This window comes from Microtus ochrogaster, chromosome 1 (genome assembly GCF_000317375.1).
Source record: "Microtus ochrogaster isolate Prairie Vole_2 chromosome 1, MicOch1.0, whole genome shotgun sequence".
NCBI lineage: Eukaryota > Metazoa > Chordata > Mammalia > Rodentia > Cricetidae > Microtus > Microtus ochrogaster.
The window spans coordinates 15,468,061-15,477,757 of NC_022009.1; the positions used below are offsets into that span (position 1 = coordinate 15,468,061).

The window sequence follows — 9,697 nt, forward strand, 5'->3', positions numbered from 1 at the left end:
GTGAGGAAATGGAACCAACGTTGCGGGGAGGAGGACTGGGGGAGCGGCGGCTGATAAGGAAAGCAGGGAGGGGCGTCTTTTAAGCTGAGGTCCAAGGTTCACTTGCAAATCCCGAGGAGGGTGCTAGAGAAGGGATGGCAGGTGCGAAAGTGCTGAGCAGGCGCAGCGGCTTAGGTCTGAGAGGGCCTTGTACACAGGACTGACAGAAACAGAGCCCATTCTGGCTGAGGCGGCACCAGTGTCGGCTGGGAGGGATGCCATCTGACTGAAGTTGAGGGTCTAGGTAGCAGTCACCCCTGGTGTTGGCGGGGCGGAAGACCCCATGTATGGAGAAGGACTATATGGGGATGAAACGGGATGAAGTATGAGGGTTATGAGCAGACCTTGTTTACTAAGCCTCTTCCCCTGCAGCGCTGCAAGGGAACGTCAGGGCCTAGGCTGGCCAAAGGGATGGATGGTTCTAGCAACTGCAAGCTGCTAAGAAGAGATCCGTCCACAGGCTGCTCTTACAGCTAGGCTTTGACACACTATGCAGTGTTGCAGCTGTGCTCCTGACTGACGGATAAAGGCGAATGGGCCTAACTCTGACCCTCCTTCGGCCAGTGCTCCTCTGTGCCCTTCTAAAGACCTCGGAGATGCGAACTCAGCTACCTTCTCGTGGACATCTTATCTCCACTTACAGGAAGGACCCTGGGAGGTGCAGAGAGATGAAGTAACTCAGAATCATACAGGAACTGCAAGTAGCCAGAGGATAGCAACTGCACAGAGATAAGGCAGAGCAAGCCTCCTTGATTCCCCTGCCATTGATCCTATATACTTTTACCGCCTTGAAGTCCTGCTTCTGGCTCAGAAGACACCCTCTCCCTTGGCCTGGCTGTCATAGTGTGCTCAGGTTGCTGTGGCAGAACACTGCAGACTCTGTGGGTTAGAAACAGAATTTCATTGCTTGTGTTCCTAGAGGTTGACAAGTCCAAGATCAAGGTACAGACCAATCAGGTCTGCGGAGGCCCTGTGTTCTGGATCACAAGGGGCTGGCCTCACACTGGGAGAGAGAAACAAGCTATTTCCGGAATCCTGGATTGATTTGTTTGCTTATGTGTTTTGAAGACAGGATCTTGCTTTGTAGTCCAGGCTATTCTTGAACTTGTGATCCTCCTGCCTCACACTTTTTAGTATTATCAGAGGTGTTTGTCACCACACTCAGCCTTCTGGGATCCCTTTTGATAAGGCCACTAATCCCATTCATGAAGGCTTTACTCTCAGGACTAATCATCCCCTAAGGTTCACCTCCATATATCATTACCTTGGGCATTAAGGTTCAACACATGCATTTTTAGGAATCATCAACATTTAGTATTGATCTGTCTTTTTTTTCAATACAAGTCTTTTATTGTCCCAAAAGATACCCCAAATCATATTAAAATTCAGGATCTTGTTTCTGGAACTGGTAACTTAGATCTACTCATCAGCCTGCTGCACTGTTCCCTTTTCAGACACATAGATACCATACAAAAACTTCCTGATATCCTTGTTCTTAATTGTTGTGGCCTGCTGTATCAGAGCCGCCGAGTTTGAAACAAGTTCAATATCATTTCCTTCAAGGACTAATTCATCCTTCTGGGCTTGAGAGATAGAACAAGCAACGCCTGTCCTCATCTGAACCCTGCGGATATATTTTTCACCCAACAAATTTCGGATTTCAACCAAAGACCCATTCTCTTGAATAACGATGTTGATGGGGAAGTGAGCATACACGGACCTCATCTTGTAGCGGAAGCCCAGCGTAACACCCTTGATCATGTTTTGAACGTGGCTGCAGATGGTTCTGACGGTGGCCAGTTCCTTCCTGTTGCCCCACCATTTGTCAACCCGGAGCCTCTTCTTCTTCTTCCCAAGAAGGCTCAGCTCTACGTTGATGTGATTGAAGTCCCTCCGGAGGGTTCCTCTGGGGCCCTTCACAATGACTGTGCGCCCCTTCAGAGTGATGTCCACATTTTCTGGAATGTCGACCGTCTGATTGCTGAGAATGGTCTTCATTCTCGCAGTAGATGGGGCAAAGAGAGCTGTCTTTTTTTTTTTTTTTTTAAAGCCAGTGTTGGCCTAAGTATATTTTGCTTCCATGCAGCCACAGGTTCTATGTACTGGATATTTAAGCATCTAGTCACATTGCCTCTCTATGAAACAGCTTATTCAGTGCATCTCAGAAAGAAAGGGCTTATGCCTCCCTTACATAGACAATGTGATGGTCCACAAGCCAAGGAACCTGCCACAGCAGGGGAGAAGTCTGGGCAGATTCTTCCTCAGAGTCTTGAGAATGCACTGGTTTCAAGCCTCCTCCTGACTATGAGATAACCTTCTGCCGTTTGTGGTTCTTTGAAAGGGCAGTAGATATGCTAGGGTGTTTAGCCACAGTACCATGGCAGTTGGTGGTAGAGAGCAGATGTCCCTGAATGGCTCCCTGCTTCTCTTTACTTCCTCACTTTCTGAGACAGGGTGAGGATCCACAGCCAACGCATGCAGAACAATCCGGACAGACAGCGCGGCTGGAGTCCTTCTGCACATGGGGGAAGGAGCGCCTGCCAGTGTTGCAGACAGATGGTCACCCGGCTCCTGCCTCTGTCCCTGCCAGGAACAGTGCTGTGCCCTGTGTGGGCAAGGGTTTGAGAGCTGGACTTGAAATCCTGACTTTGCTTCCTATAGCTGAATGACCTTGGCCAGGGAGCTCATTTTTCCCGTGCCTCAGTTTCCTTCCAAATGAAACGAGGACAAGTCCCACCTTCTAATGACGTCATGGCAAACGAGACCACACCTAGGATGAAGCAGGACCCTAAAGAGAGTACCGGCTGTCAACCTACTGTCTGTCAGGCCCCATAACAAGGACCACAGGTGAAAGCCATATGCTCGTCCTCCTCCCTTTCTTTCCCATGGCTCTGGCTAAGCCCGGCCAACTGTGGCACCTCCAGCTTGGCCCTTTCCTAAGCTTCCAAGGGGGAAAAGAAACATGAAAAATTAATCTTGCTTTTTCTCGGCCTTCTTTTCTTTTTTTCAAGTGGAGAAATTATTTAGGGCTTTGGGGAAGAGGACCAGGTATTTGCTATGCATCAGCTCATCCCCTTACCACCACCCCTGCCATGTTCAGCAAATGATTCTTCTGTTCTCTTCCCGGCAGGTGGTCTTACAGCTACATGTGTTCCTGCATCCAACTGGGTGTTCAGAGGGGGCGCAGGGGAGGGGGGATGCAGTGTGGTTATGGCTGCTGTTTCTAATTACTGCCATATCAGGAGGCAAAGGGACAAGCTGCCAGCAGCCTGCAGGCCACTGTGGGAACACTGAGGAGCCTGGTTGTCAGCTTGCTGTGACTAGTGGGACTTGATTGCCTGGCTGGTCACCTGGGAGTGAGCAGCCACTGTTCCCCAGACAAACTCTGTAACCGACAGACTGACAGGGACAGAGAAAGCCATCAGTCTTTGTGCAGGAAGTGCCCAGGGTACCCCTGGTTCTGTGTTAAGCACAAGAGCAGAGGATGGGGAGGTACAGGTAACAACAGCACACAGCTGCATCCTTCTGGAAGAGGAAAGGGAGCTCCATTCATCCGTGCAATGAAGGTTATTGAGACCTACCCTGGTGGAGTGTGTGGTCTAATGGGAAAGAGAGATATTAATCAAATTCTGTCACAGATGTGTAGTTACAAACCATAGCCAATGCTGTACAAGAAAATACAGAAGTTGAAATGAACATGGGGACCTGGCTTGCTCTGGGGTCAGAATCCTCTTGATGAATGTGATGAGCACAAAGACTGTAGATGAAAGGAGAAGTTGACTCCAGGAAGTGTTTGGAAAGAATCAACAAGCTGTGTGCAAACATAGTATGGAGGCTGCTTGTTTGTTTGCCCAGCTGCCCAGACTCCCAAAATAATCACACAGAAACTATATTATTTAAATCACTGGTTGGCCAATCACTTAAGTGTATTGCTAGCTAGCTCTTACATCTAGTATTAACCAGTTTCCAGCATTTTATATTTTACCATGAGGCTCGTGGCCTACCAGCAAGGTTTCAGCACATCTGTCTCTGGCAGTGGCTCCATGGCTTCTTCCTGACTCCACCTCCTTTCTCCCAGCATTCAGTTTAGTTTTTCCCACCTAGTTAAGTTCTGCCTTGCTATAGGTCCAAAGCACTTTCTTTATTAATCAATGATATTCACAGCATACAGAGGGGAAACCTCATGCACAGATGGAGGGTGATGGAGATGAATGCTACTTCCGGCTACTAAGTTTCTAACCAGAAGAACTGGAAATTGGAGGTGCCGCTGTCAATCATAACAAGTTGGAATAAGGAGTCACTTGGGCAGGACAATCAGTGTGAGGCTGATGAACTCCATTGGACAGATGGGTGACCACAATGCCACTCAAAAACTCCAAGTTGCCCCTAGTCAGAGCACTAGGTACGAGAGAAGCATTAAGAGGATGCCGAGAGTGTGCTGGCTTTGTGTGAGGGGATCACACTGCTGTTGTGTGCTGCAACTCAGAAACCTCCTTTGTGAAGAGAAGTGTGTGTGTGTATATCGTGTGTAATTTATGTGTGAGGTGTACTGTATGCACACATGCGTGGTGGTATGTGTGCATATATGAAATATATGTGCATTGTGGTGTATATGATGTATGGGTGAGGTATGTCATGTATGCTATATGCATGTGTATGTCTGATGTATATGTAGGCATGATGTGTGTGTAGGTAGTGTATGTTTGTGGATTGTACATATGTGTGTGTATATGCATGTGTGGTATGTGGTGTGGTGTGTGTGTCTCTGTGTGCTGCATTATTATACCGGAAGGCAGGAAACAGATGCCTACTTGGAACTTGACTGTGGCCACCAGGAGCGGTGTCTCCTTCTTTACTCTCAGCCGCACAGCCTCTTATCTCTGCCCTTCTGTTTCTGCCGTTCCCTCCTGCCTTCCATGCTGAGTGCTGCTGCTTTCCTTGATTCCTCAGGGCCTCCCTAGTGGCTTTTAATTTCAAGACCTCACAACATTGCCCACCCAAATGGGTTCAACAGAAACCCATTGAACACCTACCTTGTGTGGAGAAGTGTGTTTAAGCATTGGAGATGAGGCAGGGATCAGAGAGGAGCCCCACTCTCAAGGGCAGATGCCCTTATTCTGGAGACAATGGGGCAACATGCAAAGAGCTAACATTTCAGGTGACGAATGCAGGGCAGAACAGAGATGGTGGGACAGGCTGTGGCTGTCTTAGTGACACTTAACCAGGAGGCCTTTCTCTGGCCAGGGGCTTTGAGTAGAACTTAAAGCAAGTGGGCACTAATCTGTGAAGGTCCTCAGAATTGAGGAAGAGTTTTATGGGGGAGCTCTCAGCCAGCAGGAGGCTGGTGTGGCATGGTGAGGGAGCCATGGAGATGTGTTCTAAGAGGCAGGTGATTAACCCATGGGAGATGAGACCCAAGCAGAGTGAACGCCCCTGCCGTGTAGCAGGTATGTTCTGGTCGCAGGTGGAGGTCGGGACTGCAGGGTGGTGGAGTCCAGGGGAGCAGATTGGAAGCCACCACAGTGTTCTCCATGATGTGAACCATCCAGAGCCCTAAGAGGAGCAAAGGTCAGAATTTGGGAAGATTTAAAGGTTGAATCAGCAGCTGATTGACCCAAGGATACCTCTGAAGCATGAGGAAGTGTCCAAGGGTGCCCAGACAAAGAACAAGATACAAAGGTAGGCCCTGGGAGGCCATTTTGTCCTTAGCTAAGGCAAAGTGCCACAGGCAGAAAAGATGCAAGGATAGCAAGGAAGCAAGGGAGGTAGCCCCAGTGGCTCCCACGGCCTCCCCCGTTGGAAGACACCGCCATCTGCTGGCAGCATAGCCTTGGGTAATTGCCCTCTCAGAACCTCTACTAATAGAATGACCTTGAGCTTCTCATCTTCCTCTGCCTCCCAATTACTGGAATTGCAAGCGTGAACTACCTTGCCCAATTTTCGTGCCATGGATAGAGCCCAGGGCTTTGCTTGTGCCAGGAAAGCCCTCTCTCTACCAATGAGCCCTAGCCCCAGCCCTGTAGGTTTTATCACTCATGTTCTGTGTTTGCAATGCATCAGCCGCATCTCTGGTATACCAGTCTGGTTGAAAGGGCAGCCCCTGTCTGGTCCCTTGATGTTTTGAGGTAAAGAGTGGGGATCATTGATGATGGGGAAAAGGGCAATTCATGTTCTAGTAGCAAAGTCGTTCCCTTAGATTTGCCGCTAGATGTTTAGAAGTATCTGTCTTGGCCAGTGTCAGAGACCAACATCCACAAAAAGACCTCTTTCCAGGGTAGGGGCATGGTGATTTAGAAATGTAAGTAAAGAATATGAATATGCATGAAAAATAATGAGACAGAAACCATAGAATAGTACCAGGAGGGAGTTCCAGTGAATACTGAAATCCCCGTGTTTAATTTTCCATATACTTATGAACCCCAACACAAAAGGAGGACAAGGCAACAAGAGACTTCTTTAACATGATACAAAGGACAACTCGAACAGTTAATTGCTTTAACACTTTGAGGCATTAAGTCATTAGCATTCTGTTGTTAGGCAGTGAAGCTACCGTAGACCAAGCATCCTGAAGGCAGCCCTTCCCCAGGTAACCTCATATTACAAAAGAAGTACGCTTTCATATCCTGACCATCTGTCAGGATGGAGTGGATCTACTTGCATGAGCCATATTAATGTCAAAAGAACCAAGTAATCACATTCTGAGTGGATGCGCAGCTATGCTTGCCAACCATTTTGAGCAACCTCCAAACTCTCTGACTAACAGACAAGGTGGCAATAGGCTCACATTTGTGGGCCTCCACAGGCCAGAAAAGCTCAAAATGGGCAACAGAAATGCTGGAGAGCTATCTCTTAGAAGTTCAGAGCACTGGTTACTCTACCTGGGTTCTGTCCTGCATAGGCACTGCACACACGTAGTGTACAGGCACACATGCAGGCAAAAGATCCATAATCACAAAACAAAACAAATACATCTTTAAAATGAAAAGGAAAATAGATTGCTAACAGGCTCCAGTGCCTCAGGAGACAGTTTATCAGTGGCACCTGGACCGGACTGCTGGTGTGGTCCTAGGGTACTCTTTGCTGGTGTGAGGCAGAGGCTTTTGGGACTGTGTCTTCATCACCCTGAGTCCATGGTCTTTGGAGAATACAGGTTCCCCTCTGCTTTCTTCCTTCTAGGTGCTCCCTGACTCTCAGCATCTGCTCTTCTGCCTCAATGACCACATCTTTCCTTCTATCTCAGCATCCTCATCCTCCAGTATCTTCAGTGCCTGAGATTTCTTTCTTCTGTCTCTTGTATTCTGTTGGTTATACTTGTCTCTGTAGTTCCTGTTCATTTACCCAGATTTTCCATATCCAGAATTCCCTTGGTTTTTCCTTTCTTTATTACCTCTATTTCAGTCTTCAAGTCTTGAACTGTTTTCTTCACCTGTTTGATTGTTTTTTTCTTGGTTTTCTTTGAGGGATTTATTAATTTCTTCCAATATTTTGTTTGTCTTCTCCTCCATTTCTTTAAGGGAGCTTTTCATTTCCTCTTTAAAGATCTCTGTCATTTTCATAAAATTACCTTTAAAATTGTTTTCTTCTGGGTTAGGATGATCAAGTCTTTTTGTTGTGTGACCACTGGGTTTTGGTGTTACCACCTTGCTTTTTAGGTTGTTGGAGGAATTCTTGCATTGGTGCCTACCCATCTCTTCCTTCAAATGAGGCAGGCAGTTTTTGCATCTTGGTCCAATTCTTGCAGTGGCTGCCTGAGTGTTTGGGAATTTTTCTTGGTTTGTTCTGTACTGTCAATGTCTGTCTCATAAAACCTCTGAGGTCTCTATATGCCTGCTCTCTTGGTCTTCTTTCCTGATTTGCTCTCTTGGTGCTCTCTCTTAATCCCCTCAGTGTTGTAGCAAGCTCTTGGTTCCTCTTAAGTCCCCTCAGTATTATAGCAAACTCTGGCTAGTAGCTTGTGGGGTCCAGTGGATGGGTTTGGGTTTCTGTGGAGCCTAGCTACAGGAAACTCCCTGCTAGCAGGCTAGAAAAGCCAAGGGAGCTGGGGAGGGGTCTGGGGTTTTGTCCCACTGGGGAGGACCTAGAGAGTGGGGTGTCCTGCTGTGTGGCTGTTCGCTCACCTCTTAAGTCAGTATTGGAGCAACAACAGCTTGTGTTTTTGTACAATTTAAGATAGTCTACATGAACAAACTCACAACTCCTCCCAAACAATTGTATTTGCTAAGTATGTCTATACTTAACACGGATGAGGAGACAGTTGAGAGCAGTTGGGCAGGGAAACATCTCAGGTTTGTGCCTGGAGGCCAGGGATGGAGATATAAAGTCAGAGAAAGGAGTGGCAGGAAATTGCAGAGATGGGGGAAGGAGACTTTATGGGCATCTAAGGGGGCGGAAGAGCATGCTTTTTGGTCATAGGACTCGAGAACCCGGGAGAAACTGCCTGGTGGAGTTGGTGTTTGATATGTGCTTTGAAGAATGGGAGAATTTAGTTAGCAGAAACTAGAGCAGCAGGCAAGAGGGCAGTGTGTACCAAGGGGGACTGTGTGGCAAACCAGGGAGGCTGGTGCTGCTTGCTTTAGCAGCTGTCTGGGACACCACTGAGTTTCAGCTACTACAGAGGGCTTTCCACTTTGAGGGTTGGCATTGACTTTCATAGTCATTGGAAGGGAGGATGGCTCAGGTCAGGCCTGGGTTCCTGCCTTACAAACAATCTGGGCGAGCATGACCCTTCCACAGGTGTTCTAGAAGCATGAGTGTGGGGTTCTGTAGGAGGACAGCACAGCTAAGTAGCAGCCATGCTGGGCCTGCATGCGGCCAAGCGGTTTGGTTTCTGAAGTAGGAGATGGGCGAGAAGCAGCACAATCTGAGGCAGGCCCCAGAGGGTCAGTCTGGTCTCCAGCGAGAAGCTCTTTGCGGACGACAAGCAGAAGGCATGGAGACTAGCTACTGGCTAGCTCATTGTTTGCCCAGGGATACAGTGCTGGCAGGTAAGCCTGACTGTGTCACTGGGGCAAAGTTCGCAGGATCTGGTACAGAAGTGATCACGGAGGTGGTGGTGAATGCCTAGGTAGTGCCATCCCAGGACTCTCCCTGAAGCTGGGCCAGCCAGACCCAGTGTTCTTAGGGAGTTAACCTCTATTTCACAAGGGCCAGCCAGACCCAGTGTTCTTAGGGAGTTAACTTCGTATCTCACAAGGGAAGGTGAGGGATAGGTTGTTGCCTGCACCCTGACTTCTTCAGGGGACCCTGACTGCCTTGATCTTTTCTCCATGGGAGGCACTTTCTAAGGCACTTACACTCCAACAACATTCGGCAAATCTGGCAAAAGGGAGAGTTGTTTGGTTATCAAAATAACACAGAAAGGTAGACAAAGGAATGCTGATGTCCAGACCAAGACTGAAGACAGGCACTTGGGAAGTGCTTAGCTTAGGCTTAGAGATAGAAGTCCCAGCCAAGCCATAAGACCGATAGTGTAAACTGCACCAGCCCCTGGGTACTTACTATAGGGAACCCCCATGCCAGCTTCACCCAGATCCATGATGGCTAGTGCCTGGAGGCATTCTGAACACTAGTTAACCCATGAAGAAACGGAAACTTAGAAAGATGAAGTCATTGGCTCGGTCTCACCTTTCCTGAATGCCAGGGCTGACCTTCTGTCTAC

The 9,697-nt window shown here is 48.2% G+C and overlaps 1 pseudogene; it reads right to left on the reverse strand.

Annotated features, from left to right (window-relative positions):
* Positions 1-1,372: 1,372 nt before the first annotated feature.
* Positions 1,373-2,058, reverse strand: LOC101992998 (annotated as a pseudogene).
* Positions 2,059-9,697: the final 7,639 nt, after the last annotated feature.